Source organism: Schistocerca cancellata, chromosome 1, assembly GCF_023864275.1.
Source record: "Schistocerca cancellata isolate TAMUIC-IGC-003103 chromosome 1, iqSchCanc2.1, whole genome shotgun sequence".
Classification (NCBI taxonomy): domain Eukaryota; kingdom Metazoa; phylum Arthropoda; class Insecta; order Orthoptera; family Acrididae; genus Schistocerca; species Schistocerca cancellata.
In genome coordinates, this window is record NC_064626.1 from 664,455,141 (window position 1) to 664,480,939 (window position 25,799).

The window sequence follows — 25,799 nt, forward strand, 5'->3', positions numbered from 1 at the left end:
TTCGGTTTCTTTTAGGTATCCCTTCGTATATTCACAAAGTAATGGTTTCAGTTCTTATTGAATTCAAGTGTGTTGATTAGGAGCACACGAATTTCGAGGCTGAGGTGTTGAGGTGATACAGAGACACAGGAAATTGCCGTTCCCTCGACAGCGTCGTACAAAAGCCGCGAACAGCTCAAGGTGGAACCCGGGCCAGACAGCTTTACAGCGGTCGTGGATAAGCAAAACGACCCACAGCGCTTTATCTCGGCGTCTTCGTGTTGTGGCGCCGTTGCTTGCTATCGCCGGAGTCCCATTGTCTGCGCGCGACGAGGTGGCGGGAGGGCCTGGGAATGTTCCAGAACAGATAGTATTGTAGTGGGCAGTTTTCCAGTTTCCTTCACACTTGGCCGAGCCTTTAAACGCCTCGCTCAGTCCCGTGGAACGACCCGAGCGGCGCCGTCTTTCTTGTGGGATGGGGGGGGGGGGGGGGGGGCGTGGCGCAACAGTGTGTCGAATGCAGATCCAGGCGAGCCGATCTCCTTGAACGTGACCTTAAGACCGACTTCCACTCTTACCATTTTGAACAAGAATGTGGTCCCTCGTCCACACTAGAAATGCAACTGATTTTGTAGGAAAGAAGTATGATAGCACCATTTTTTGCAACAAAAACTCATTCTTCAGGGATGGCAGGTTTTACAGTATCATCTCCATTTATACTTTGACACAGCTCATTTTACAAGCAACTCATCTCTCTAGCAGAAAATCACATATTTGTTATTTTGTCAAACGTGGTTCTCGGAGACAGGGAATTCGCAACTGCTATCTGTCTACATCTATTCTCCACAAACCGCTGTACAGTGAGTGACGGAGAGCTGGTATCACTATCTTTTTCCCCTTTTCCTGTTCGATTCACGAGAGGCACTTGGGAAGGAGGATTGTCGGCAGACATCTAACTCCTGTGATTTTCTCGACGTGGTCACTTTGCGAAACGTCTGTGGCTTCTGTGTGATACACATTGTGTCTGTTGTAACGTTCTCCACTGGAGCCTATTGAACGTCTCCGTAAGGCTCTCAAGCCGAGTGAACGATCCCGTGTCGAAACACGTCGCTCTTCGTTGCAATCTCTCTAGCTGTTCTACTAATCCTACTTGGTAAGGGACCCAGATTGATGAACAGTTCACGGGAATCGGTCGAACGAGTGTTTTCTGAGCCTCTCTTCCGTGGATGATTTAAGATTATTCCAATGAATCTCACTCTGGCCGTTGCTTTTCCTACTGTTTGTTTTGTGGGGTCATTCCGCCCTAGGTCGCTCCGGATGATTACTCCCAGGTATTTTACAGTAGTCACTGCTTCCAGTGACATGTCGCCAGTGTAGTCGAGCAGTAATGGAACTATTCTCTTGTTTATGCGCAATACGTTACGTTTATTTACGTTGAGGGTTAACTGCCAGTCATTCCACAACGATTGCGTAGACGTCTGTAGGCTTTCCTGCATTTCGCTACAGCCCTCTGGCCTTGCCACCTTCCTACAGACAACAGCTTCGTCCGCGAATAGCCTCACAGAGGCTCCACTGTTATACACTACATCGTTGATATAAACAGTAAATAATTACTAGAGCATAACCCATGTTTACAGTTTATAGCTTGTTAAGTTTTTTTAATAGGCCTATACTTTGTTATGTTCCCTTCTTTATTACTACTAACTAAATCTAGGTTTGCACATGATTTTCTCGCATTGTTATTTTCTTTTCTAAGACTACGTTTGCAAATGATTTTCTAGCACAGGCTACGTGATTGATTTTACCATACTTTTATATATTACTAGCTATTGAATTGAAATGCAAGACACCTTGTTGGTACTTATCTACCTTTTGTGTCAGGGCAGTGATAATGTGTATGTTTTTCGGTGCTTGGAAGTTTATTTGACCTGCTTGTTGTGTGTTCAATGTTATCGCAGTCGTTAGGATTCAGGTTTCCGCGTTTTTCAAACGTCTACGTCTACGTCATCATCTTTAGTATCGTTTAGGTCTGGCTCTGATTCTGGTACCTCTAGAGATGAGCTGGGGTGGGGATATTTTCTATTAGTGTCCGTGTTTCTTCTGTCCTGAGGTCGGGGTGTATATCAAGGGTGTTTTGATTCATGTTTCTGGGAGGGTAGATGTATTTAAATCTGGGTTTGTTGTTTATTCTGGGACGGTTTGTTAATATGAAAGCGTATGTCCTGCTCTCAGTTTCACGAGGCATGTTTGGAGCGGTCTGACCTTTGGCGCAGTGGTGAACGGCTGTCTCATAAAATTCCCGGGGCTGCGATGTTAACCAGTTCCGCACTTACAGCTGGACGTCCGAGATGAGTCGTTTGCCCCTCAGAGCCTTTTTAAGGGGACCAAAAATGGCGTAATCACAGGGAGAGGGGTCCGGACTGTATGGAGAGTGGTCGAGAACCTCCCATTTGATTTTCTGCAGGAGTGTCGCGTCTGTGTTGGCCGTATGAGGCTTTGCATTGTCGTGGAGCAGAATGTCCCCGCGGGTGAGATTGCCTGGTCGTTTTGATTTGATCGCTTGGCGAAGGGTGGTCAAGGTTTGCAAGTAACGCTGGGCATTCACTGTTGTCCCGTGCTGCAAGAAGTGTATCAGAAGTGGGCAATCTTGGTCTAAGAAGAACGTCAGCGATTGGCAGCGTTGGACGATGGATACTGCTAGCTCTGTATAGTCATGTGACGTGCACGCGTGCCCTCTAGCGACGGGCTTGTGAACTTCCATGCTCTGGTCGTAATCATACCTCTTTATACACGCCACGATATTACCCCCTGTCACCGGTTTGCACATTCCAGACTCTGGCTCGTTTCTTTTTGAACGCCCCTTATAGTTGAAGGCTGCTTCTGTATTTATTAAGATGGTGACGATATTTATTCTACACTTACTAATAATTTTTTTATTCTTGGGAGGTAGCAATTCCAGCTTTACGTGTGTACTTCGCTTGTAGCGGTTAACTTTAACTAGTATTGTTAGGCTATTTAACATTTTGTGATTTAATCTTACCAGAATGTGAGTTATTGGATTTCTTTTGGGCAAGAGCAAAGGCTTGTGATTTATTTAACCTGTTCACTGCTTAAGAGAGGTTGCTGTACATGTTGTAGTGCTCTACCTATCCCCCCTGAGCTGGTTGTCGCCGGGGGCTGCATCCCAACGTCTACTACGTCTGGTGTCTGCTGTGTCGTCTGCTGGTTTGTAAACTGACCCGAAGCTCCAGCACTTCAGGAGTCAGAGCTGTGTGCGGCCTGCTGGCCAGCAGGTCTGCGTGACCTTGTTGCGAGGCTGGCAGGCGCCTCGCCCGACGCCTCACTGTGCTTTTCTTGATCGCCAGGTCTCTACACACACAAGCGACACGTTATTTCTCTGCCAACCATTTCGTCTTCACATACTTCAACAATGCGGAAAGGATTCATGCAAGTCCGTATTCTAAGTCACATTTTGCCACTATGTTGGTCTTAAGAAAACAGAACCACTCAATTTAATGGCACTGACTTGTTCCCTGCAACCAGTAAGTTCTTTCCGTCAGATTATGGTATGGCTCGGCATGACTTTCAATGTTAATTATTAATATTTAATGTTTTTACGAACTGTAACTATTTTTAAAAAACTTTTAAAGAATATCTAAATTGTTTGGCTTTTGGTATTTCACGTTTAATGCCTTTTCTTAAGGGCGAAAGCTCGAGTTTAATCTTTAATGTGTCTTTTAAGTCAATCTTGCACCTCATTGCTGTTGAAGAAAATAAATTGTTGTCGATAAGTAAATCATGTTAAAGAGTACTTGGTAGAAAATGGGGTTCAATAATTTTCCGCAGCCCCCCGTGGTAACGAAGGCTACTGACTGATCGACAGTTCTTAATAAGGGCAATACGCTGAATCATAGTACGTGTTCAGCCAGCTGGTCTTGCACCCATATGGATGAGCATTGTAACAAAGGCTACTGACTGATCGACAGCCTGCATATCCATCGCTTCAGAGATTTTTGCAGGACTCGGCTTTTCGCTACAGGATGTCAAATCAAACACCTTTCAGCCGTCTAATTTCCAAACTTATTTTTCGGCGATTTACTACACCATCTTCAGGCCCTGTGTTCGGACAACCATGTTACCAGTAAGAAATAGATAACCAGAAAATGGCGGTGGTGTAAGTCTTATATACACTGGTAATATACTACTAATAGTTGGGATCGATAAATTGCACTGATGTATTTTTATATTGTCCTTTTATTACTTATTGTCTATATCTACCTATATGATTATGTTCCATATACTACTAATAACTGTGATCGATAAATTGCACTGATGTATTTCTATATTCTCCTTTTATTAGTTATTGGTAGTGTATGGAAGATGATGATACAGATACTTAGGGGGTTGACCTTCGACAAGTTGTATATGTTTTACTACTTTATGATATTATATAATCAAATATTTTGCCTTCAGTCTGTACTCGTCAGTATATGACTACATTGTTTTACTTCAGTTGTTTCATGGGCATTGCATTAGCATTACACTGTGATTATTTATTTATAACATGAAATACTGACCTCCGTTTACTAAGTTTCTCTTTTTTATTATTATATGACGTATATACTTTGCTCACTAGTTTAAGTTAATACAATATGCGACTGTAGCTTCATATACCTTCCTGTACTGGTTAGTAAAATGGTTCAAATAGCTCTGAGCAGTATGGGACTTAACATCTTAGGTCATCAGTCCCCTAGAACTTAGAACTACTTAAACCTAACTAACCTAAGGACATCACACACATCCATGCCCGAGCCAGGATTCGAACCTGCGACCTTAGCAGTCGCGCAGTTCCGAACTGAAGCGCCTAGAACCGCTCGGCCACTGCGGCCGGCTCATACCTGTACACAGGGCATGGAGATGGCGTACTAAATAGCCGAAACTGGTAGCCAAATAAAATAAGTTTGGAAATCAACGCCTGAAAGGTGTTTGCTTTGACAGCTAGTAAGGAGAGCAACATGCCCAAGCGTAGTACTGCGTGTTCAGTCGGGTGCTCTTTTACCTGCAGGGATGAGCACTGTAATAAAGGCTACTGACTGATCGACACTCATAATAAGAGAAACACGCTGAAGTGTAGTACCGTGCGTTCAGCCAGTTGCTCTTTTATCTGCAGGAATGAGCATTGTAACAAACGCTGCTGGCTGATCGAGAGCATTTAATAAGAGCAACATGCTGAAATATAGTACAGCACGTTCAGCCAGGTGCTCTTTTACCTAAAAGAGGGAGCATTGTAACAATGGCTACTGACTGATCGACACCTAGTAATAAGAGCAACACGCTCAAGTGTAGTACTACACTTTCAGCCAGTTGCTCTTTTACCCGCAAGGATGAGCATTGCAACGAATGACCGACACCTTGTAATAAGGGCAACATGCTGAAATATAGTACAGCACGTTCAGCCAGGTGCTCTTTTACCTAAAAGAGGGAGCATTGTAACAATGGCTACTGACTGATCGACACCTAGTAATAAGAGCAACACGCTCAAGTGTAGTACTACACTTTCAGCCAGTTGCTCTTTTACCCGCAAGGATGAGCATTGCAACGAATGACCGACACCTTGTAATAAGGGCAACATGCTGAAATATAGTACAGCACGTTCAGCCAGGTGCTCTTTTACCTAAAAGAGGGAGCATTGTAACAATGGCTACTGACTGGTCGACACCTAGTAATAAGAGCACCACGCTCAAGTGTAGTACTACACTTTCAGCCAATTGCTCTTTTACCCGCAAGGATGAGCGTTGCAACGAATGACCGACACCTTGTAATAAGGGCAACATGCTGAAATATAGTACAGCACGTTCAGCCAGGTGCTCTTTTACCTAAAAGAGTGAGCATTGTAACAATGGCTACTGACTCATCGACACCTAGTAATAAGAGCAACACGCTCAAGTGTAGTACTACACTTTCAGCCAGTTGCTCTTTTACCCGCAAGGATGAGCATTGCAACGAATGACCGACACCTTGTAATAAGGGCAACATGCTGAAATATAGTACAGCACGTTCAGCCAGGTGCTCTTTTACCGCCGGCCGGAGTGGCCGTGCGGTTCTAGGCGCCACAGTCTGGGGCCGCGTGACCGCTACGGCCGCAGGTTCGAATCCTGCCTCGGGCCTGGCTGTGTGTGTTGTCCTTAGGTTAGTTAGGTTTAAGTAGTTCTAAGTTCTAGGGGACTGATGACCTCAGCAGTTAAGTCCCATAGTGCTCAGAGCCATTTGAACCATTTTGCTCTTTTACCTGCAAGGACGAGCATTGTAACAGTGGCTACCGACTGATCGACACCTTGTAATAAGAACAACATGCTGAAGCGTATAGGGAGTGCTGAGCCAGCTGGTGGTGGTGGTCGGTGCCGCGCTGGGGGAGCGGCGCGCCGTCACGTGTGTCGGGCAGACGAGGCGAGGGCGCCCAGTCCAGTGTAGCGGCGGCGTTGTTCCGCGTCCGCGCTTGGCGAGGCTGCCTTCCTTCGCTGGCCAGAGGCAGCCCTCCAGTGCTCCGGCTGCCAACGCGCGCCGCTGCGCTGCCCTCCCGCGTTCCACTCTGGCCGCGCGACGTGTCACGTCTCAGCTCAGGCTGGCGCGACATCCGCACCAGATGTTTGCTCGCCTTCGCTGGCACCTCTCTCTCCGGCGACGACTCTTGCGCACTGAACTGCGAACCCGTGCTGTGTCTATTTCAGAAACGTAGGTCAGTTCTCAGTCTGGCACCGCTTGCCTACGGTGTAGTGTGCGTCTCATAATATTCTATTGAGAGCACTTACTGTATCACTGCCAAATGGGTCACACCAAATGGACTGGCCGATTGAGCACTGACGTTGAGGATATACGCACGTGACGCCGTATTTCGTATGAAGGGAACTTGTTTGATGTTCTAAAGGTGGGTTGCGCCGTAAACGTGTCAAGATAAATCTTTTACACAAGTGACGAGGTTATTTCAAGTGACCTATTGAGCTGTGATACATGGAAGAATCCCGGAGATACTAAAATGTATCAGATAGATTATATAATGGTAAGACAGAGATTTAGGAACCAGGTTTTAAATTGTAAGACATTTCCAGGGGCAGATGTGGACTCTGACCACAATCTATTGGTTATGGACTGCAGATTAAAATTGAAGAAACTGCAAAAAGGTGGGAATTTAAGGAGATGGGACCTGGATAAGCTGACTAAACCAGAGGTTGTACAGAGTTTCAGGGAGAGCATAAGGGAACAATTGACAGCAGTGGGGGAAAGAAGTACAGTAGAAGAAGAATGGGTAGCTCTGAGTGATGAAGTAGTGAAGGCAGCAGAGCATCAAGTAGGTAAAAAGACGAGGGCTGGCAGAAATCCTTGGGTAACAGAAGAAATATTGAATTTAATTGACGAAAGGAGAAAATATAAAAATGCAGTAAATGAAGCAGGCAAAAAGGAATACAAACATCTCAAAAATGAGGTCGACAGGAAGTGCAAAATGGCTAAGCAGGGATGGCTAGAGAACAAAATATTAGGATGTAGAGGCTTATCTCACTAGGGTAAGATAGATACTGCCTACAGGAAAATAAAGAGACCTTTGGAGAAAAGAGAACCACTTGTGTGAATATCAAGACCTCAGATGGAAACCCAGTTCTAAGCAAAGAAGGGAAAGCAGAAAGTTGGAAGGAGTATATAGAGGGTCTATACAAGGGCGATGTACTTGAGGACAATATCATGGAAATGGAAGAGGATGTAGATGAAGATGAAATGGGAGATACGATACTGCGTGAAGAGTTTGACAGAGCACTGAAAGACCTGAGCCGAAACTAGGCCCCGGGAGTAGACAACATTCCATTAGAACTACCGACGGCCTGACAAAACTCTACCATCTGGTGAGGAAGATGTATGAGACAGGCGAAGTACCCTCAAACTTCAAGAAGAATATAATAATTCCAATCCCAAAGAAAGCAGGTGTTGACAGATGTGAAAATTACCGAACTATCATTTTAATAAGCCACAACTGCAAAATACTAACGCGAATTCTGTACAGACGAATGGAAAAACTGGTAGTAGCGGACCTCGAGGAAGATCAGTTTGGATTCCGTAGAAATATTGGAACACGTGAGGCAATACTGACCTTACGACTTATCTTAGAAGAAAGATTAAGGAAAGGCAAACCTACGTTTCTAGCGTTTGTAGACTTAGAGAAAGCTTTTGACAATGTTGTCTGGAATACTCTCTTCCAAATTCTAAAGGTGGCAGGGGTAAAATACAGGGAGCGAAAGGCTATTTACAATTTGTACAGAAACGAGACTGCAGTTATAAGAGTCGAGGGGCATGAAAGGGAAGCAGTGGTTGGGAAGGGAGTGAGACAGGGTTGTAGCCTCTCCCCAATGTTATTCAATCTGTATATTGAGCAAGCAGTAAAGGAAACAAAAGAAAAATTCGGAGTAGGTATTAAAATCCATGGAGAAGAAATAAAAACTTTGAGGTTCGCCGATGACATAGTAATTCTGTCAGAGACTGCAAAGGACTTGGAAGAGCAGTTGAACGGAATGGACAGTGTTTTGAAAGGAGGGTATAAGATGAATATCCTTTCTTGAAAATTGGTGTGACCTGTGCAATCTTCCAGTCTCTGGGTACGGATCTTTCGTCGAGCGAACGGTTGTACATGATTGTTAAGCATGGAGCTAATGCATCAGCATACTCCGAAAGGCAGTTGACCCTAAATAACGAAAAGTGTGAGGTCATCCACATGACTGCTAAAAGGAACCCGTTAAACTTCGGTTACACGATAAATCAGTCTAATCTAAAAGCCGTAAATTCAACTAAATACCTAGGTATTAGAATTACGAACAACTTCAATTGCAATGTTGTGGGGAAGGCTAACCAAAGACTGTGTTTTATTGGCAGGACACTAAGAAAATGTAACTGACCTACTAAGGAGACTGCGTACACTACTCTTGTCCGGCCTCTTTTAGAATATTGCTGCGCGGTGTGGGATCCTTACCAGATAGGACTGACGGAGTACATCGAAAAAGTTCAAAGAAGGGCAGCACGTTTTGTATTATCGCAAATACGGGAGAGACTGTCACAGAAATGATACAGGATTTGGGCTGGACATCATTAAAACAAAGGCGTTTTTCGTTGCGACGGGATCTTTTCACGAAATTCCAATTACCAACTTTCTCCTCCGAATGCGAAAATATTTTGTTGACACCGACTTACATAGGGAGAAACGATCACCACGATAAAATAAGGGAAATCAGAGCTCGTACGAGAAGATATAGGTGTTCGTTCTTTCCGCGCGCTATACGAGATTGGAATACCAGAGAATTGTGAAGGTGGTTCGATGATCCCTCTGCCAGGTACTTAAACGTGATTTGCAGTAGATGTAAATGTAGATGAAGTTCCGATACTTGTCGGCGCTTTACGTAGTCTTCAAGATGGCGTCTGTAACGGAGGTGCGTTCCAAGCAGAGAACAGAGAGTTTCTTTTGGCGCTTGCAGAATGTCTACAGGGACCTGACAGAGAACAAAAGCACGGTGAGTCGTTGGGGAGTCGTCTGTCATCACCGCAACAAGGTCGCACAAGCCTGCCCGATCTGCCGCTTGGCGGTGGGCCGCACACAGCCGTGTCTCTTGCAATGTTCGAACGTGCGGACACTCTCATTAGAGTTGATCGGCGGATCACAAACACTTCATTGCGCAACTGGTCGTGTCTGTTGGTAATGCTGACACACTCGTCCACCAGTTGACGTGCTCAAAAGTGTGTACCCCCTCTGTCCTATTCTCGATAGTAAAGAGCAGAAGAGAAGAATAGAAGAGCGGTATGAACTATGATCGATCCTCAGATTCCACATCTTCGTCCCTCCTACAACACATACACTTTTTTTTCTGAGTATTACTGATCGTATCAATGAACATTTTTTGTTAAGTTGATATGAACCGATTTAAGAGTCTAATACAAACTATGTTAGTGTTTATACATTTTATTTTATTTTACACACGTCACATCCGTGTAGCAGGAAGCAGAAGTGATCCACAAAACTACTGGCCAATATAAATGACGTCCATTTGCCGTAGAATCTTAAAACATAATTCTAGTTGAAACGTAGAGACGTATTTCGAACAGGCTTACCCCCGTCGTGCTAACCAACGTGGATTCGGAAGGCGTCAGTCGTCTCAAACATAGCTCGCTCTTCCAACAGATTACATCTTGAAGGCTATGGGCCAAAGCGCTAATGTAGAGACAGTTTCTACACTTTCTAAAAGAGTCTGCTTCACAACCGTCGTTTTCCTTGATTGGCGAGTCATCGACAGAAGACGAACATGAGGCATTACAAAGGGAAGTCTGTTGGCATCCTTCTCATTGCTGTTGTGTATTAATGACATCAGACACGTCCCATACGATGCAGTTGTCTACCATGAATTACTATCTGAGAAAATCAGCACAAATTTTCATTCAGATCTTGGTAAGATTTCGAAGAGTGGCAAGTTGTACATGTACATACATACTCTGCAAACCACTGTGCGTTTCAGGGGTACTTACCATTCGAGTCGGGTTGGAGCATAGGAACCATGACTGCTTTTAAAGCGGAGTGACCGCGCTGTTAGAGGCACCAAGTCACGGCTTGTGCGGCCCCGCCTGCCGGAGGTTCGAGTCCTCCCTCGGGCTTCATTGGGTGTGTGTGTGTGTGTGTGTGTGTCTGCTGTTCTTAGCAGAAGTTAGTTTAAGTTAGAGTAGTGTGTAAGTCTAGGGACCGATGCCCTCAGCAGTTTGCTCCCTTAGGAATTCACACATTTGAACTTTCAATGTCACTGAGCACGCTGTAATTAATCTCATCTTGTCTTCGCGGCAGCTGCGGGGTTGGTACGCGTGGTGCTCAGAATGCTTTAAGTGTTGTTGTGAAATGTAAAATTGTGCAGTCCACAACAAGCTAAAATGTACACTGAAGCGCCAAAGAAACATCATCGACTTGTGTACCCTTGATGACTGCACGACACAAAGCTTTACGCCTCGCCTGGTCCCGTCAACACCAACGTTGGGCTGTTGTTGACTAGAAACATGTTGCCTGGTCGGACGAGTCTCGTTTCAAGCTGATGGACTCTCTGTAATGGTGTGGGGCTGGTACATTTGGAGTGATATGGGACCCTTGATACGTCTGGATACCACTCTGACAGGTGACACGTACGTAAGCATCCTGTCTGATCATCTGCATCCTTTCATGTCCATTGTACATTCCGACAGACTTGTGCAATTCCAGCAGGACAATGCGACACTCCACATGTCCAGAATTGCTACAGAGTGGTTCTAGGAGCGCTCTTCTGAGTTTAAATACTTCCGCAAGTCACCGAACTCCCGAGATATGAACATTATTGAGTACATCTGGGATGCCTTGCAACGTGCTGTTTAGAAGAGATCTCCACGCCCTTGCACTCTTACGGATTTATGGGCAGCCCTGCAAGATTCATGATGTCAGTTCCCACCAGCACTACTTCAGATATTAGTCCAGTCCATGCCACGTCATGTTACAGCACTTCTGCGTGCTCGTGGGGGCCCTACACGATGTTAGGCAGGTGTACCAGTTTATTTGGCTCTCCAGTGTAGTATCCCAGGATTAGAATATCAATGAGCCGCAAATGTAATCAGTTAACTCATACAAAAACCTGAGTGTAATAATTTAGGGGGACATAAAACTGAATGAACTGTGTACGTCAGATGTGCCAGAAAATGATCGCAAAAGAAACCAAGAAAACCATTTGATGTTCGTTGATTTAGAAAAGGCCTATGATACTGTGCCAAGGAGTTCACTATGGATAGCAGTGGAATAAGTCGGAATGGATGGTGCATTAATAATGTTGGTGAAAAGAGGTACCACCAATATGAGGCAGTTGTGAAGATTTGTTGTAAGATATCAGAAAGTTTTAACACAAATAAAGGCTTAAGACAAGGATGATCTATCTCACCAAACTTATTTACGTTGTGTTAGAAGTTGTTCTCGGTTAATGAAACAGACAGTGCAGGAGATTTGGTGTGACGGTACAGCATCAAAGTTTACATGCATTACTGTTTGCCGACGATCAAGTACTTACGGCTATGGAAAAGGGTGATGCCATGTCTCAAATCAGGTAGGTAATAGATACTTACGAACAATGGAGACTCACAGACAATATAGATAACACAGAATATCTTGTTGTTGGAAGTGAGCATGAGGAGGATTTGGATTTTGAATTTGGCTAGGTAAGAAATGTGGAAGTGTTCAAGTATCCGGGTTCACTAATCGATAAATCTGGATAGTGTGTCTTGGACAAATCCCACTGAATAAGTCGAGGGAGAGCGGCTATTAGATCGTTAAATGGTATCTTTTGGAGTCGCCACGTATACAGACGAACAAAGATAGTAGTGCTGTGTGCTGTGGTTAAAAGCATGCTGACATGTGGCACAAATTGTTGGACACTGAACGAGAGACAAAGAGGGAAAACTGAGATTGTCGAAATGGTCGGGCTACGGTGCAGGATGACAGCGAGTCCCTTGGATCGACTGAGGAATGAATATGGAAGAAAGGAGATGAATGCGGTGGAAGCAGTCACAAATAGGACTGATGCTCGAGTACTGAGATGGTACGGACATGTCAGACCGTGGAAGAACAACGATGGCAGCAGTGTTTTACTGAACTAGTCACTACCAGGGAGAAGGAGATCTATAGCCAGAGCCATAGAAAAGAGAGGTCTATCGGAAGAAGACTAGCGGTGCAGAAGTTTGTCACATATGAGAACAGGTAACTGCCGACAAATAGAAAAACCTGCTAAAGTAAAAAGTGCATGAATAAATAAAACTTAATGATTAAACAGTTAGTTCAGTCATAGGTAAAGTTCTATGTTCATAGATACTGGTCACTTGCAAGCAGCCTATGAATGACGTGTGCGACCCATCTTACGATATTGTTCATGTGCGTAGGACTCGCACCAAGCAGTATTAACAGCAAGTGTACAAATCTCTGGTTTGACTGATCGACGCTGAAACATCTTAAATGCCGGATGGACATCAAATATCTCACTAAAGCTTACTTCCAATTGCTAAATAGGGAATCTAGGAATATGCCAGAGCCACCCACGTATCGTTCCAGAAGGATCGCGAAGGCAGGATTAGACTAATTAGAGAGCGCACAAAGGCGTTTAAACAGTAATTCTTCCCGTGCTTAACAAGCGAAAGAGACGGGAAGAAACTCTGATACTTGGGCAATGGGAAACAGCCAATGCCATGGACTGCACAATTATTTGCAGAGAAGAGAAGTGGATGTGACTGTAGATGTTGCATGGGGGCTTAATTATTTATTAGTGCAAATAATTTTACTGTCTGTCCGGTTACGCAGTCTCGTAACCGGTTGGCCCCGACTAGTATTACTCCGCAATATGACTGCATAGAATAACAACGAAGAATGAAAGGAAATTTCCGTTACCACAATTAATTAATTAAGTCCCCAGCAACTATAAAAACTACGAAACAACAAGGCACAAGTGTAACTGTTCTGTGTGTGGAAGTGTGATTCAACGTACACATCTGGCACGGTTCTTCCTCAATAAGACCAGATATTTTAAACACCATTTATACTGAAGTAATTTAAAAAAAAAAAACAGAAATACTATGATTGCATATAGAAACCAGAATTACACTCTAATACATGAACACAAGCCAGATGTTTTGTTGACTGAACCTGTAACCAAGAGGCATTGTTATTTAGCACATTTGAAATAAAAAATAAAAGATTTTATTTACCTTCATATATATTGACGAAACATACACTCTGATCATTACAACATCCGCAATCCAACAATATCTGGTGTCTAGCCCATCAAACAATATGACAACATCTGAACAAGCAATCTCCATGGGAACTTCTCAACAACGACTCACCACTGCTACATCTCAACAAGCACTGCCTACTGCTACTTCTCAATATGCACTCTCCACGACGACTTCACGACAAGCACTGCCTGTGGAGGCGGCTGAATAATACTCTTTGGCGCAATCTCTGGCGCTGTGACTCAGTGTAGCCACCTTTCATATGCCCCTCCTCCACGTGCTAGAATTTGATGGTATTTTTGCCAGCATTGGTGGTGAAAATACCACCAAATTCGTCCAAAAAATACAGACAAAATTAAAAAGTAATATTAATAAGTAAATATCACATACTAAATAAATTTTGGCTTTGCACTGACCCTTCAATAATCTAATATATAAAATACAGTAAGGAATACAAATGCTTGCATACATGTGATTTTACATAATAGTTTACATAAGTATTATTCAATCAATGGCACCAGAAATGACGAACAGGAGCAGGTAAGAGTCTCATAACATTTCATAAACAGTAAACACACAAAAAATCAGTTCGTACAAATATTCACATAAAATCCTTTCAATAGTTCTATACAAGTAGGACTCCTCAGAGTAGTTGATAGTTCCAACAGTAGCACCCAGCAATGATCAACAGGTGCAAATAGCAGTCTCATAACATTTCATCAGCAGTATTTAAACAGATTCAACAGTGGCACCCAGGAATGTTGAACAGATGCAGACACCAACAAGTGACATCATTTCATGAGAAGCAGTTCCATCAGTGGCACCCAGCAATGTTGAGCAGGTGCAGACACCAACAAGTGACATTATCTCAGTAGAAGTAGTCCATCAGTGGCACCCAGTAATGTTGAGCAGGTGCAGACACCAACAAGTGACATTATCTCAGGAGAAGCAATCCATCAGTGGCACCCAGTAATGTTGAACAGGTGCAGACACCAACAAGTGACATAATTTCAGTAGAAGCAGTCCATCAGTGGCACCCAGAAATGTTGAGCAGGTGCAGGTAACAGTCCATAATATTCACTATCACTAATCTGACAGTTCATCAGAGTTTATCAGCAGAAATTAAACATTTCCAAGTGGCACCCATCATGTTGAACAAGTGCAGATAACAGTCCATAATATTCACTATCACTAATTAGACAGTTCATCAGAGTTCATTAGCACAAATTAAACATTTCCAAGTGGCACTCAGCAATTTTGAACAGGTGCAAGCACGAACAACAGTTTGAATGCACACACAATTGCTTTTACAAAATTGTTATCAATGCTCTTACACTAAATATACAAATTATAATAAACACACAAATGGTATCAGATAACTGTCATATTAACTATTACAAATACATAAATATCAGTAAACCTATAATATTTATGGGTGTTAGTGCAAGCCACAACAAACAGGTAAAATAATATTTAGGAGATAGATCAGTACCAATTATTTGGGATTAGGAAAGGGAAACACACAAAACACACTCGCTCATCTTTCATCCACATATTAAGTACTACTGTGTAATTGAATAGTGTTAACTGTGTAAATGCAATTCTGTCAAAATTTGATGTTCAACATGTGTATCAAGTAGTAGTGGTAACAGTGTATAACAGTCAATAATAGTTAGTCAACGTCAGAGTCATCATGTCAAGACCAATGTTTGCCAAGCCAGATCAAAATGGACGGTTGCTGAACAACTGTCAGTGTGCCAAGATATGCAATTACTTCCTCTCTCCAAAAAAAAATATATACTGCTTATTGATTTAACAAAGTGTGCGTGTAGACAATCTTCCTTCTACTTGAGTGTTCTAGTCTGCCAACTTCATCCTCCTTGTTCCATATAAACCAACAAAAAAATATGCTCCTCACTTACTTTACCTCTTATCCACCAAAACTCCAATAATCATCAGCATCACATAATCTTAATACTTCAATAATACCTCTTACGTCGATACATATAAACTTATCATCAATATCATTTACCTTACCTCTTGTCCACCAAAACTCCAATAATCATCAACTTCACACAATCTCAATACCTCAATAATACCTCTTCAATATGTCGATACATATAAACCTTATCACCAATATCATTTCACTTCCAAAACAACTCTTTCCTCTAGTCAGTCTCCTCGAACAAGTACAGACAAAATCCTAGTGCATACTTCAATTTATCATCCCATGCAATCCGAAGGCACAATGTCCACACACAACCTCTGTGTAGTCCACCTGAGCCAAATCTTCTACTCATTATGAATTATAAAATACATTTTGGTTACCTTGTCCATCATAAAATAAAAGAAATGCATACACGACCTCTAACAGCCTTTAGTTCGAATAACTTTCAGTAAGTAAGTACGAGTACGGAGTGTTAATGATCGTAATATTTCACAGTGTGTACACCACTTCAAGAATCATGGCAAAACAGAAGCAAACATGTGGAGTATTTCTTGTGTCAAGTGTCACTATTTCAATTGCTCACGAAGAATGCAGTGTAATAACTGTCAATGGTCTAAACCTAGTGTTGGTATGTCATGTCGTTAGCTTCCTTCCTAGTAACATAAATTTATACAGCTTCCATAAAATCTCCAGCTCATGTGACTTCAATGAAGTTTCTTGTACCAATGTCGTTCGTAGAATTATAGCAGTTCATTCTCTTATCTTAAAATATAAGGCACTAAGCGTAAGCAAAACGTGCAATAGCGAGTAAATATACCAGTAGAGAACAGAATGTCAAGCACAATCCCTACAACGAGGCTCTGCCAAGCGAACAATCTATAATTAATACCATAGTGTGACCTAAACTCAATGTTTGTACACCGTATATCAGCATTTCTATATACAAAATTAAAGAATAGTTATGACAACAAGCAGAAATGTGTAAATATCCAATCCATAAGCAAAGCAGCAAATATGTATCTTACATAACAAACAGGTCATTAGCATCACATCAGCATAAGCAAATAAATGTTCATATTTAATCTTAATAAGTAAACATGAAGGCGCAAGCAGATAAATCACAAAGTATAACTTACATAAATAACCATATCAGTACAATTATTCAGGTGACAATTATAATTTAAATAAATAAGCACAGCAGACACATAATAAAAAAATATGACATCAGTGAAAAAGCAGTGCAGCCAAGCGATGCATAATATACGTAAATAATAACCCTGTTCATTAATCAATCATTGTCAAAATCAGATAACACAAAGTATAAATCACGTAATGGCGAGCAGCAAATTACGTCTAAAGTACGTACCTAAGTGGAAATATGTTACCTGAAAAATAAACTCAATTAATAGTTACCTTTTTAGTTTATTACTTCCTTCTTCGAAATTACATTCTTCCTGAAAATTTCTCGATAGCAAGTCCTCTTAACGTCGGACACACACAGAATTTACCTGAAGTTCTTAAATATTTTATACAACCGTATTCTGAAAAATACTGAACGTTACTAACATAATTTATCAAATCACCATAGCTTTATACTGAATTTATTCGGAGAAATTACACTGTGTATTTGTTTACGGCTGTCAGTGCATTCGCACTGAGCGCTCGATCAGCTGTAGGCGCGTGACGTAGGAAGTGATTGTTTACGGTCAACGACTGCCTTGTACGGCGCGCAGACTTGACTGTTGCTTTGAGTATGTGCCGCCGCCAAAACACAGCGCGGTATCCTTGTATTCTGCATGTTTTCGTATAACTGTTGGTTTCTCGAAAGTATGTCATTCCACAAAAATTTTAACGTTCGATATGTGATGTATTCCCCTAGAGCGCCGAGATTTAAGAGTTTCTACTTCGACAGTGTTATCATGAATAATTTTGCGAACTCTATATGGACCGTTATAAAGCAGAAAAAATTTGCGACACAAGCCTTTTCCTTTGTGAGACAAACGGTGAGACTTAATTAACACCTTTTGACCAACTGACAAGATTTTTAAACGACCAGGATGTTTAGCTGATTTCTCTCTTCTAGCAGCCGCAGATGCAATATTTTGCAGAGCCAGGTTCACAACTTCAGAATGCCGCAGTTTCCGTGTAGGCGGAAAAGGAAGGATTTCAGAAATGCGATTTGTCGGTGCTTTATTTTTTAATATCAATATAGGCGGTAAAGAAGTTGAATCATTAGGGAGTTAATTCAGAATGTTTTGAAAAATGTGAAGATACTGATCCCACGTTCTGTGATTCTGATGACAATAAAGTCGACACAATTTATTGATTTCCTTCATCCACCTCTCTGAAGCGTTCGATTGAGGGTGATAAAGTGAAACTGATATAACCTTATCAACATGACCCACTTCTTTAAGAAAATGTTTGATGAAAGCATTAGATACTGAGGGACCGATGACCTCTGCAGTTTGGTCCCTTTAATCCTTAAACCAACCAACCATTAGATACTGAACGAGCTGTTGCCTTGCGTAAAGGTGTAAAACACACATATTTTGATGTCAATTCCACTGCTACTAAAATGTACGCAAAACCATTAGTAGAACGAACCACTGGACCAAACAAATCGACTGCAGCCATCTCCTTTAATTTCGCTGGAATGATAGGAAACAACGGTGCTCTGTGAGAAATAGTTGGCGGCTTAGACTTTTGACATAATTTGCATTTGGCAAGAACAGATCAAATACGTTTTTCCATATTACTGAAGTGGCAATTTTCTCGTAATTTATGAAAGCATTTTCTGGGACCAAAGTGTGCATAACTGAAATGTGTGTACCAAATCAATTTATTGACCCACTCATCAGGAATACAAACTAACCAAACAGAGTTGTCGACCGATTTTCGTTTAAAGAGAACTTTCCAGATAGATCACAAAAAAGAGGTGTGGACAAATTGTCCAATCTAACAAAGTGTCTAAGAAAATTACAGACACCAAGGAAATTACGAACATCACGTTTTGTAGTAGGAACAGCATAATTACGAATAGCGTCTAGTTTCTCTGGATCAGGAAGAATACCTCTTGTAGAAATAATATGGCCAAGAAATTTCACCTGAGAACGACCAAATTCAGATTTTTCCAAGTTCACTGTAATGCCAACTCTTGCAAAAATACGTAATAATGAATCCAAAATTTTGCTATGCTCACTCCAAGAACGTTTAGCAATAAGAATATCGTCAACATATGAAATAATATTGTCACGAAGATAAACAGGTAAAATTTCGTTTAAACTATGAATGAATGCTGCTGAAGATACAGTAAGTCCAAACGATAATTTCCGAAATCACTTTTGGGTAAAATAGTCATATCCGGTTATTCTTTACCAACGCTCTAGATAGATTGATAGTTGAAGAGTTGTTTTGATAGATGCAAAGAATAGTAAAAGAGTAGGCAGCAGTGCAGAAAACTAAAAGAGAAATAGCACTACTACAGCGCGGGGCCCTGTGCACGCTACGGCACATATTCACTTAGCGTAGTGAATCCCCTGAGGACTCTAATTATTCGCGTCATTTCGCTGATCAATTTCTACAATTTGCACTTGTCTCTCTGAATTTCTGTCACGCGGAGGATGCCAATTAGGTCCCTCCTGTCTGTTACATGTAAATTCTTGGTTGTGTCTGTTATTAAAATTTCTGTTTTCCTGGCTATCTGCACGACTACTTCTTGTGTAATTTCGACTGTCACTTCTGAAATTATTGTTATATCTACTATCCTGGTTATTTCTGTAGTAAGAATTCCTATTATTGTATGAATAATTTCTGTCTTGATGATACCGATTACCATTTCCGTATGATTGATCATTCCGGTAGGAGTTTCCGTTATTATAACTGTCTGCGTAATTTCTGTTAGACCGTCTGTTATAGTCATAAGGCTGGTATCTATTGTCCTGTCTGTTTCGTCTGTCATTCTCAAAATTACCCATACAACGTCCATTTCGATCACTAACCCTTTTCTCTAAAAATCTATCGTAATTACTGTTACTGAAAAAATTACAAGAAGTTCCGTCGTAGTTGTCATACTCAAGTTCTTGTAGCAACGTCTTAAAAGTCTCAATATCGTCTTTACATCTTCCGGCTAAAGCAATTTGTCTTATGGATTGTGGCAGCTTAGTTAAACAAATGCGAATTAATTCAGTTGGGCTATAAGGGTTGGACAGGAATTGATTCTTTCGAATCATGTCTTCAAAGTATTCTGCTGGCGTGCGGAACTCAGACTGTTTAAAATTACGCTGCATAATAAGACTATGTTTGACTCTATCTTGCGTGTTTTCGGACCAATATGCTGATAGAAATGCATGATAAAAATCATTTAGATTATTACAATCACTAATAAGTGCGAGCATCCGCGTCGCCGGTTCATTTTCTAAATATCCACACATAAATTCCAGTTTGTGACTTAGTGGCCAATTTGGTGGAAGTGCGTACATAAATTGATCTAACCATGAACATGGATGTATGTCATTCTTAGAATTGCGAAAGATCTTAAATTTCCGAACAGTTAAGAAGTGTTTATAGTCAAAGTTTTCTCCTCGTGGCGACAAAGACCTACCGCGTCTGTCCCAGTCCGATTGTCGATTATTATCAAGTTCGCGCGCCTGGCGGTCTTTTGTTGCATCTCGTAAATGAAACAAATTATTTTCTTCAAACCCCTCTGCTATCTGTGATTCTAAATTTCTTCTGCTGTCTTTTCCTACGATTTCGCCTTCAATTTGTTTGACTTGCTTTCGTAATGCCTCGAATTCCCTTTTGACGCGTTCATTAAATTTTCCCTGATTTTCTACATGCTTATTTATGTTCTGGTACTCTTCGGTTTCTGTAAATGGCAATGGGGCTGTATCATCCGAATCTCTGTCCCCATTTAAACTAAGACTTGTCAATTTATCTGCAATCTCCTCAACTCTTCCCGATAAGTCACCTATTTGTTCTTTCTGTTTATTTACGTCTTCCGTAAGTGTCGTGACTCGGGTTTCAGTATTGACACATTTAGTGGTTAACTGTTCATACTGTTGTGTTAAGTTATTTATTCTGTCATTTGGTACGGATTCCTCGATTCTTTCAAGTATTTCTTCCTTATCGTGTGCACGTTGTAAATTTAACTCTGAAAATTTTTGTACAATCGCGCGATCTCTTTCTTCCTGTTCTCTATCCTGTTCCTTTTGTCTGATTTCTATTGAAATTAATCTATTATTGTGAGCATTTAAAATCGGTTGTACTTCTTCTCTAATTTCTTTCTTTAATTCATCTTTCATGTTTTTGAAACATGTCCCTGTTCGTGAGTCTAACCGTGTTTCCATTGTTCCCATATCTGTTTTAATTGTTCCTATATCTGTTTCTAACCGTGTTGCCAAAGTTCCCATCTGTGATCCCAGTGAGTCTAACCGTGTTTCCGTTGTTCCCCTATCTATTTTTAATTCAGATCGTTACTGTGATCCCAAATTTAATATTGCACTCATCAACTGCTCCATGTTAACTGGCTCGAAATTCTTTTCGCCTCTAACATTTCCCGCAAAACCAACTTCCTTCGTCATAGCTGTAAAGCTATCTATGTTCGATACTATTCCAGAATCTTCTGTCGTTAATCTCATATTCTGAAAATGTTTTGATTGTGAAAAATTTTGAACTGGTTCTGAACTATTTTCCTTGCTTATTAAATTGTTTTCTACTTCATTATTCATGATACTGTTTTCCTCTGTTGGCGAGTTCGCCATGTTAACAATTTTGTCATTCTCACTATCCGTCACTTTTGCCTTTTTCATCGATCGCGTAATCATTTACAAAACATACCAATCTCGTCACTATATGAAAATTACACACAATGACACTTTATCTCCAACAATACCATTCACACGAAATTTTTCCCGACAAACACGCCTAACGAACAATTAGAACCTTCACAATTGCACAAAATTGTCAAACCCGTATACAAGACAACAAAAATTAAGTTCTGCAGAAAATACCATTAGAAGAATGACAATTACCAAATCTACACATGCAATATAGACTACAATTACTAAACTACAAATTACTACAACAATACTACTGTCTGCTATTTTTACTATAAGAAGATTCCAAGGGACGATCCGAAGCAGCGGTCGCCACGTGCATGCGGGCTTAATTATTTATTAGTGCAAATAATTTTACTGTCTGTCCGGTTACGCAGTCTCGTAACCGGTTGGCCCCTGACTAGTATTACTCCGCAGTCTGACTGCATAGAATAACAACAAAGAATGAAAGGAAATTTCCGTTACCACAATTAATTGATTAAGTCCCCAGCAACTATAAAAGCTACGAAACAACAAGGCACAAGTGTAACTGCTCTGTGTGTGGAAGTGTGATTCAACGTACACATCTGGCACGGTTCTTCCTCAATAAGACCAGATATTTTAAACACCATTTATACTGAAGTAATTTAAAAAAAACGGAAATACTATGATTGCATATAGAAACCAGAATTACACTCTAATACATGAACACAAGCCAGATGTTTTGTTGACTGAACCTGTAACCAAGAGGCATTGTTATTTAGCACATTTGAAATAAAAAATAAAAGATTTTATTTACCTTCATATATATTGACGAAACATACACTCTGATCATTACAACATCCGCAATCCAACAATATCTGGTGTCTAGCCCATCAAACAATATGACAACATCTGAACAAGCACTCTCCATGGGAACTTCTCAACAACGACTCACCACTGCTACATCTCAACAAGCACTGCCTACTGCTACTTCTCAATAAGCACTCTCCACGACGACTTCACGACAAGCACTGCCTGTGGAGGCGGCTGAATAATACTCTTTGGCGCAATCTCTGGCGCTGTGACTCAGTGTAGCCACCTTTCAATGTGTATACTTACAAAGCGTGCTTGTGCTGGACTAAAATTATCTGGGATTCGTCAAACACGTGCTGAAATCAGCTCTGCAACCACATGAAAGACTGAAGTAATTATATTTCTCCGCAGATGCGACGATAGGCTATAAGCCCTACGTCGCCAGGACGCGAAAGAGATTTTCGGAATATGTAGAAGGAGCTCCCATCCTCTTTTCGTAGAGCTCTTGTAAGCTATGCCTCAGCACGGACGCATACTGGAGCTCAGCCATCGGTAAACACACGCAAATGGTTCTCAGACAACACGAAGGAGGAAGGCGCTATGGAAGAGATCAATAAAGCAAAGCAAACAGGCGCTGCTTTCCCATACATAAACTGCACCGCTGTGCACACAGGACTCCATGCGCAGAGCAAACGTTGTAATGCAGACTGCAGCGCGATAATAACAACCTCTACTTCACTTCTTGAATAACTTGTTGAGACGGTAAAACACAGGTCCGAGACACAGTTCACGGGAGCAGGGAAATTTGTTACGATGCAGATTTAGGGCATCTTCCTTGTCAGCCTGCAGATAAGCATAAAAAAAGCGAACGCTTGAACTTTTTTTGTTGGTGAAGAGCACAACTAGCCACAAATACTCTTAAAAGTCTTCATGTTTATGCCGCTGCCGGTTTCAGGCTCTCATAACCATCTTCAGATGGCCAACTTTTTTAGGGAAATTTTCATTAAAAATTTTAGAGATGTTTTTCATCGGGGATTCCTTAAGTATTACATGTAACTAATAAAGGTAAGAAAATTGACCTTCTAGAAGAACTAGAAACATACATTCACATCCTTGTTTCACCTCAATACAGTTTAAATCAACAAGCTAACAAACAATTTCTGTAGATATTCCTTGGGCTTTTTACACAAATTGAAGACAAACGGGTCATCAACAGTCATAACTCCCAATAAGAATGCTTTTGTAGTTCTTCATGCTTTCCCGGCGATCTGTTGACATCTTGGATATTCGGGAATCCAGCCGGATATTCGCGTCGTTCTCGCACGATATTTCAACAGCGTGAGCTACCTGAGACTCAGGTAGCACCTGAAGAAGACAGCGAGGCATGCTGTTAAATTACCTACACTGTGTGGCGTCCTGACAACTACCATAGAAGAAAATGAACAGAGACCAAACACAACACACATTGCATAGAGTACCACAATAATAAACATTTTTATAATTTTTCCTACGATGTTCTATAATTGTACTAAAATGTGTTTGTTCTGTTATTAACGTGTTTCACCTCGCTCACATATTCTTTGTTTAACGTTAGGCAGCTAACACTTTTGCTTGTTGTGAAATGACTGACATCCGTGCTGAGTGGAAGTCTTTGCATTGTAAACAAAAATATTTCATGTAAAGCTCATAAATGAGGCTGCAACAGTCATGAGGAACAATGCGGAGTAATTGTAAGCAACAGTTGTTCGTTTAGTATGTGTTTTTCTTTTTTGCGCTTGATCACTTTGTGCATCGCCCAGAAAAAGGCATGAGAAAGGCCACTGCAACAAACGTAGGTCTATATCTTATCAGATTCAGGCATATTATCGTGTTTTTGCTCTTGACATAACATATAAAGTTGCGCTAAATACTCAAATATCCTTACGTTGCAGGATCTGATGGCACGTTGGTAAGCAATATATTACTATAATTAAGAAAGGTAACCTCAGAAGATCAGCTTGATAATTCGAAATCCGTAATGTCATCAAAATAAAACCTTTGTAAAAGTATTTGTGGCTGGTTGCGTTCTTCAACTACAGTCCTTTTCGCATAGTGATCAAGATCCTGCGAGGATAAAATAATAGAATTTTTTATGTCGGTAATATAGAGAATAAATCAAACCAATAAAAACAACGCAAAGAACTTAACAGGGGATTTTAAAGCCCAACAGGGAAAGGGAAAAAAGGATAGAGGTATAACTAGAAAATGGGCACCAAATAAACAAATACTCGTTGAAATTTGCAGAACATCTACATCTACATGATTACACTGCAATTCACATTTAAGTGCTTGGCAGAGGGTTCATCGAACCACAATCATACTATCTCTCTACCATTCCACTCCCGAACAGCGCGCGGGAAAAACGAACACCTAAACCTTTCTGTTCGAGTTCTGATTTCTCTTATTTTATTTTGATGATCGTTCCTACCTATGTAGGTTGGGCTCAACAAAATATTTTCGCATTCGGAAGAGAAAGTTGGTGACTGAAATTTCGTAAATAGATCTCGTCGCGACGAAAAACGTCTTTGCTTTAATGACTTCCATCCCAACTCTCGTATCATATCTGCCACACTCTCTCCCCTATTACGTGATAATACAAAACGAGCTGCCCTTTTTTGCACCCTTTCGATGTCCTCCGTCAATCCCACCTGGTAAGGATCCCACACCGCGCAGCAATATTCTAACAGAGGACGATCGAGTGTAGTGTAAGCTGTCTCTTTAGTGGAGTTGTTGCATCTTCTAAGTGTTCTGCCAATGAAACGCAACCTTTGGCTCGCCTTCCCCACAATATTATCTATGTGGGCTTTCCAACTGAAGTTGTTCGTAATTTTAACACCTAGGTACTTAGTTGAATTGACAGCCTTGAGAATTGTACTATTTATCGAGTAATCGAATTCCAACGGATTTCTTTAGGAACTCATGTGGATCACCTCACACTTTTCGTTATTTAGCGTCAACTGTCACCTGCCACACCATACAGCAATCTTTTCTAAATCGCTTTGCAACTGATACTGGTCTTCGGATGACCTTACTAGACGGTAAATTACAGCATCATCTGCGAACAACCTAAGAGAACTGCTCAGATTGTCACCCAGGTCATTTATATAGGTCAGGAACAGCAGAGGTCCCAGGACGCTTCCCTGTGGAACACCTGATATCACTTCAGTTTTACTCGACGATTTGCCGTCTATTACTACGAACTGCGGCCTTCCTGACAGGAAATCACGAATCCAGTCGCACAACTGAGACGATACCCCATAGGCCCGCAGCTTGATTAGAAGTCGCTTGTGAGGAACACTGTCAAAAGCTTTCCGGAAATCTAGAAATATGGAATCAACTTGAGATCCCCTGTCGATAGCGGCCATTACTTCGTGCGAATAAAGAGCTAGCTGCGTTGCACAAGAACGATGTTTTCTGAA